Here is a 7,500-nt window from a genome sequence, read left to right as displayed (position 1 = left end):
ATATATATATGATCTATTGGTAACGATGGTTGCTGATGCGTCATCCATGTTGCTGCTTCTTGATCTTAGCCCTGCTTTCGATACCGTCGGTCATAATATTTTAGTAGAGCGTATCAAAACACGTATTGGTATGTCAGACTTAGCCTTGTCTTGGTTTAACTCCTATCTGATCATGTTTTGTTTAGTTATGTTCTGTTTTGTTCAAGACTCCATCGCTTCCTGTTTTTTCACGTCCTTTGCTTTGACTCGCGCACCTGTTTCAATCATGTCATTATTATTTAAGCCTGGTTTTTCAGTTGGTCGCTCTGCGTCATGTCATGTTTACGCTTTCTTGCAACTACATAGTCCATGCTGCCCTGCTCACATCACTGCAAGCAAGTTTTTGTTTTTTTCATGCCAAAGTTAGGTTCTTCTGTTTTATGTCCTTAGTTTTGCTAAGGACATAACTCATATGGAAACGGAGTTTGTATTTTAGATCCACTATGGACTGGACTCTCACACTATTACAAACCCTGTTTCCATATGAGTTGGGAAATTGTGTTAGATGTAAATATAAACGGAATACAATGATTTGCAAATCTTTTTCAACCCATATTCAGTTGAATGCACTACAAAGACATTTGATGTTCAAACTCATAAACTTTATATATTTTTTTGCAAATAATAATCAACTTGGAATTTCATGGCTGCAACAGGTGCCAAAGTAGTTGGGAAAGGGCATGTTCACCACTGTGGTACATCACCTTTTCTTTTAACAACACTCAATAAACGTTTTGGAACGGAGGAAACTAATTGTTGAAGCTTCGAAAGTGGAATTCTTTCCCATTCTTGTTTTATGTAGAGCTTTAGTCGTTCAACAGTCCGGGGTCTCCACTGTCGTATTTTACGCTTCATAATGCGCCACACATTTTTGATGGGCGACAGGTCTGGACTGCAGGCGGGCCAGGAAAGTACCCACACTCTTTTCTTTACGAAACCACGCTGTTATAACACATGGCTTGGCATTGTCTTGCTGAAATAAGCAGGGGCGTCCATGATAACGTTGCTTGGATGACAACATATGTTGCTCCAAAACCTGTATGGACCTTTCAGCATTAATGGTGCCTTCACAGATGTGTAAGTTACCCATGCCTTGGGCACTAATACACCCCCATACCATCACAGATGCTGGCTTTTGAACTTCGCACCTATAACAATCCGGATGAATATTTTCCCTCTTTGTTCCGGAGGACACCACGTCCACAGTTTCCAAATATAATTTGAAATGTGGACTCGTCAGACAGCAGAACACTTTTCCACTTTGCATCAGTCCATCTTAGATGAGCTCCGGCCTAGCGAAGCCAGCGGCGTTCCTTGGTGTTGTTGATAAATGGGTTTCGCTTTGCATAGTAGAGTTTTAACTTGCACTTACAGATGTAGCAACCACCTGTAGTTACTGACCGTGGTTTTATGAAGTGTTCCTGAGCCCATGTGGTGATATCCTTTACACACTGATGTCTGTTTTTGATGCACTACCGCCTGAGGGATCAACGGTCCGTAATATCATCGCTTACGTGCAGTGATTTCTCCGGATTCTCTGAACCTTTTGATGATTTTACGGACCGAGATGGTAAAATCCCTAAATTCCTTTAAGAAATGTTGTTCTAAAACTGTTCGACAATTTGCTTACAAAGTGGTGACCCTCGCCCCATCCTTGTTTGTGAATGACTTAGCATTTCATGGAAGCTGCTTTTATACCCAATCATGGCACTCAACTGTTCCCAATTAGCCTGCACACCTGTGGGATGTTCCAAATAAGTGTTTGATGGGCATTCCTCAACTTTTTCAGTATTAATTGCCACCTTTCCCAACTTCTTTGTCACGTGTTGCTGGCATCAAATTCTAAAGTTAATGATAATTTGCGGGAAACAAAAAAATGTTTATCAGTTTGAACATTAAATATGTTGTCTTTGTAGCATATTCAACTGAATATGGGTTGAAAAGGATTTGCAAATCATTGTATTCCGTTTATATTTACATCGAACACAATTTCCCAACTCATATGGAAACGGGGTTTGAATGTTAGATCCACTATGGACTGGACTCTCACACTATTATGTTAGATCCACTATGGACTTGACTCTCACAAAATTATGCTAGATCAGGGGTCGGGAACCTTTTTGGCTGAGAGAGCCATACAAGCCAAATATTTTAAAAAGTATTTCCGTGAGAGCCATATAATATTTTTTTAAGACTGAACACAACTGAATGCGTGTATTTTTAAGTAAAACCAACATTTTTAGAGTATAATAAAATAAGTCTCTTATTCTTTTTAATAACAATGTTATTCTGAAGCGAACCAACCATAAATAAAACACTTCTTACCATTAATGCTACTTCTTGAACAGGTGCGGTAGAAACCAGATGGATGGATTGAATTGCATGAGAATGTTTTATATTTTGAACGTTATTTTTGACATTGTGACTACCAGCAGAATTATTCATTACTTAACGTGTTAAACAATGTCAGCTAAGATGTATCTGAGAGCCAGGTGAAGTCATCAAAAGAGCCACATCTGGCTCTAGAGCCATAGGTTCCCTACCCCTGTGCTAGATCCACTCGACGTCCATTGCACCGGTCGCCAGGGGTCGCCAGGGGTTTGAGATTATATATATATATATATATATATATATATATATATATATATATACATATATACATATATATATGTATACACATACATACATGCATACATATATATATATATACATATATATATATACATATATATACATATACATATAAATATATATATATATATATACATATATACATATACATATATACATATATACATATATACATATACACATATATATACATATATATATACAGTAGACGGACATTAAAAGAAACCTAATTTTGAGGTGTATTAATGGATGATAAATTGGAAACTGGAAGTATAACAGGAAGTGGCAAGAAATACGTCAATAATCAATAATGACTAAAGTGAAATACGTTCTGGAACACAAATCACTTCAGTCCGGTATTCCCATATCAGAGTTAGTGTGCAGAAATACTTCCAAAAGTACACTTAATCACTTAGCATGTTAGAAAAAGGAAAAATGAGCTGGAATGATACAAAATACATGTTTTTTTTAGTATTTTCTTGTGTAATCATTAATATTACTACTGTTATTCTCTCAATGTTATGTATTATTAATGTATTAATGTAATATATATATTATGTACTGTATATTTAATTTTTACATATATTTCATACAATTTTTTTTAAGTGGTGTTAATTTGAGTTATTTTCAAGTGTGGACGCCTAAAAAGCATTTGGCTAGTATCGAACACAAACATTTACATATTGTGAGAGCAAGGTCAAATAGAGGACGCCGGATAGTTCCGTCATTTCGCGCGTTTGGTCCTTTCCCGTTGTCGCCCACCATGATGGTTTGAGCCTAAGGTGCCATGTTTCACTTTTGGGAAACATAGTGTCAACATTAATATGCTCCAGTCAAAAATGTTTCTACATTAATGTCGATTTTTATTCATTTATTTATTTTTAAATTTAAATTTACCTGAAGGAACTTTCCAGAAGGAATAAATAAAGTACTATCTAATCTAATCTAATTTATGAAAGTAAGGCCTACAATGATTAAAAGTGCAAAAGCCCTTAAATTGGTACCTTTGTTAAAAAACATTTGAAGTGATTAAGGTAGCCTTTTTTTTCTTCTAAATTATTATTTGATACTCTATCTTTGTTTTCTTTCCTTTGCACGTTTCACTGATGTTTAAAGTGCTTTGATTCTTGTGTGCATTATAAATGTATGTTTATTGTTCAATAAAAAAAAATTTAAAAATACAAATAAAAAACTTTTGGGAAACATATTTTATCCGACATTGCCACCTAGTGGCCACAGTCACAACTCCTAATGGGAAGCAATCTTTGATCATCAGTACAGGGGCCACCACTAACCCATGCTGTGACCAAACTTTTTACATGAGGGCCACACATTGAAAGCTCCAAGCATGCCGTGGCCATTTGGATTGTTTTATTTTTTCAAAACCAACATACAAAAGTTTTTATTTTTAGGGCTCCGCTCAGGTGCGATGAGGTTGCAACTTGTCCAGGGTGTACCCCGCCTTCCGCCCGATTGTAGCTGAGATAGGCGCCAGCGCCCCCCGCGACCCCAAAAAGGGAATAAGCGGTAGGAAATGGATGGATGGATGGATGGGCTCCACTCAAGTTGGGTCCCAGAGACCCGGAAGCGTGCCAGTAATAAAAATGTTAAAAATGACTCTTAGTACTATTACTTTTATCATCCATTTCCTACCGCTTATCCCTTTTTCAAAGTTTAAAATGTGTAGATGACTTTTAAAGGCCTACTGAAACCCACTATTACCAACCACGAAGTCTGATAGTTTATATATCAATGATGAAATATTAACATTGCAACACATGCCAATACGGCCTTTTTAGTTTACTAAATTGCAATTTTAAATTGCCCGCGAAGTGTCCTGTTGAAAACGTCGCGGAATGATGACGCTTATGTTGACGCGTGCTTGTGACGTTGGTTGGAGCGGACATTTTATCCCAGCACCCTTTACGGCTAAAAGTCGTCCGATTTAATCGCAAAATTACACAGTATTCTGGACATTTGTCTTGCTGAATCTTTTGAAATTTCTTCAATTAATAATGGATACTTCAAAGAAGAATGCATTTGGTGGAAAGCGGTGTATTTCGGCCGGTGTTTCTTTGTTTGTTGAGAAGCTTTAATATGGAACAGAGTGGTCAAGCTAACATGTTTCTCTACCACATGTCAACCGGCAGGTTTCGGTGAGAAAATTGTGGTAATGAGTCGGCTCTTACCGTAAACATGAGCGGAGTTTGTGTGGTTCTTCCTGCAGCAGCTGTGAAAGAGGCAGCTGCGACTTTCTTGGCTCCTCCATGGCTTCACTCAGAGACACTGGCGGTCACCACACCCCTCCGACTTTCAGGTATGACTTTATAATCTCACTAAAACACTAGTAACACAATAATCAGATAAGGGATTTTCCAGAATTATCCTGGTAAATGTGTCCAATAACATCTGAATCGCTCCTTGTCAGGTTCAAACACTGATGACATCTATTAATCAGACAAGAACCAAGGAACCAAGCAGACAGAGTTAAATAGGGCTCATGAGGAGAAAAAACACTAGTAACACAATAATCATAAGGGATTTTCCAGAATTATCCTAGTAAATGTGTCTAATAACATCTGAATCACTCCTCGTCAGGTTCAAACACTGATGACATCAATTAATCAGACAAGAACCAAGGAACCAAGCAGACAGAGTTAAATAGGGCTCATGAGGAGAAAAAAACACTAGTAACACAATAATCAGATAAGGGATTTTCCAGAATTATCCTAGTAAATGTGTCTAATAACATCTGAATCGCTCCTTGTCAGGTTCAAACACTGATGACATCTATTAATCAGACAAGAACCAAGGAACCAAGCAGACAGAGTTAAATAGGGCTCATGAGGAGAAAAAACACTAGTAACACAATAATCAGATAAGGGATTTTCCAGAATTATCCTAGTACCAGAATTATCCTAGTAAATGTATTTAATAACATCTGAATCGCTCCTTGTCAGGTTCAAACACTGATGACATCTATTAATCAGACAAGAACCAAGGAACCAAGCAGACACAGAGTTAAATATGGCTCATGAGGAGAACGCGGGCACTGCACACTTAGTCACAGTCTCGCCCTACACTCTAAGGTCCAGTTCCCGCATTCCTCTTTTTATTCAGAGTTCCATAGTCAACACCACTGAGGCTGCCTCTAAAAGGAGTGGTCATATATATTATGCAAAGCAGGTCCAGGACGCATAGTACGTGACGGAATGTGATGTTGCCTTGTTGTTGAGATCCTTGAAATCTCTGTCTCGTCTGCGTGCTGTCATCCCATCCATGCCGAGGTCCCTGAAGTTCTTGGCGGCCAGCGAGCCAAAACAATGATATCATCATGTGGCTGAGGCCACCCCTCAGACATTAAGTGTTGTCCTTGCATGGATTAGAAAAAAGTCTAACTTGAGCACAATAGCTAATAACTAAAGCAACAGACTTTAAGCATATGAAATTCAATGTGATAATATATACATAATTATTCTAACACTCCTGCCCTCGTCTTTTTTTTTTTCTTCTAGTCCTTCACTCTCACTATCCTCATCCACGAATCTTTCATCCTCGCTCCAAATAATGGGGAAATTGTCGCTTTCTCGGTCAGAATCGCTCACGCTGCTGGTGTCTGATAGAAATCAATGTGAGGAGCCCTCACACCGGTGACGTCACGCCCACATCGGCTTTTACTTCCGGTACAGGCAAGGCTTTTTATTAGCGACCAAATGTTGCTAACTTTATCGTCGGTTCTCTACTAAATCATTTCAGCAAAAATATGGCAATATCGCAAAATTATCAAGTATGACACATAAAATGGACCTGTTATCCCTGTTTAAATAAGAAAATCTCATTTCTGTAGGCCTTTAAGCTTCTCTGTCGATATGTTTTTATGTCCTATGCCCTATTTGTCAAAGAATCCACTTTTTTATACATATATTACATATAAATTTATATGAAATATTACATATAAAATATGTAATATTTCCCCCAAAAAATATTTCAAAGTGTTATATTTGATACGTCTTATTTTTCGTAATTGTTGCCTTCATTTGTGCGCGTCTTTACATTATTTCTGGCAGCCATTTACTGTTAACACAAAGCAAACATTAGCAAGGAGTATTTTCTATACACACCTTAAAAGTTGTTCAATAATACTCGATGGAAAGTGCTCTTTTTCATCTATTCGTCCATTTTAAAAAAGAAAAGTGAACCCGGATACCACCGTCCAGGCCGTCACTTCCTGTTTATGTTGGCGCTTCACACGAACAACCAATCACACGCCTTCTTTTTTATCTTCAAAGCTCTGATTGGTGTTTCGCATTGCTATGTTAATTGCAGTCATTTGCTGACAAAAAAAAAACGAAAAAATAACAAGTGTTTTTTTTTTTATGCTCGTGTGTGAACAGGTCGTGCTTAAATCTTTTCAACAATACAAAATTATTTTTTTTTTTTATTAATTTGTCAAATTAAGAAAAAAAAGGAACCCGAAAATGCCGCAGGCCAGGCCATAACTTCCGGTTTATTTTGGCGCCTCGCAAAAACAACCAATCACACGCCTTTTTATTCGTTTTCAAAGCTTTGATTGGTGTGCGGCGTCAGACTATTAACTGCAGTCATTGGCTACCGAAACAAATAAGCCTCGCCGATGCTCATTAGAAATATATCCCAGTGCATATATTTATTAACACAAACTTTTAACAGAAAGTTAAAGTAAGAATGTGTGGCAAAATTATTCTCTGCATTTGGACCCATCACCCTTGATCACCCCCTGGGAGGTGAGGGGAGCAGTGGGCAGCAGCGTTGGCCGTGCCCAGGAATCATTTTTGATGATTTAACGCCTAA

The 7,500-nt window shown here is 37.8% G+C and overlaps 1 long non-coding RNA gene across 1 annotated transcript in view; it reads right to left on the bottom strand.

Moving 5' to 3' along the window:
• Positions 1 to 5,691: 5,691 nt before the first annotated feature.
• Positions 5,692 to 7,500, bottom strand: part of LOC133550911 (uncharacterized) — a 2,234-nt gene continuing 425 nt past the window's right edge. The window contains exons 1-2 of the long non-coding RNA XR_009806400.1: positions 6,792 to 7,500; positions 5,692 to 6,042 (exon numbers count right to left, since the gene is read on the bottom strand). The exon at positions 6,792 to 7,500 is cut by the window's right edge and continues 425 nt beyond it. This is a non-coding gene — a long non-coding RNA (uncharacterized LOC133550911). The remainder of the gene's footprint in view (positions 6,043 to 6,791) is intronic.

This window comes from Nerophis ophidion, linkage group LG01 (genome assembly GCF_033978795.1).
Source record: "Nerophis ophidion isolate RoL-2023_Sa linkage group LG01, RoL_Noph_v1.0, whole genome shotgun sequence".
Classification (NCBI taxonomy): domain Eukaryota; kingdom Metazoa; phylum Chordata; class Actinopteri; order Syngnathiformes; family Syngnathidae; genus Nerophis; species Nerophis ophidion.
This window is presented reverse-complemented; position numbering and strand designations above follow the sequence as displayed.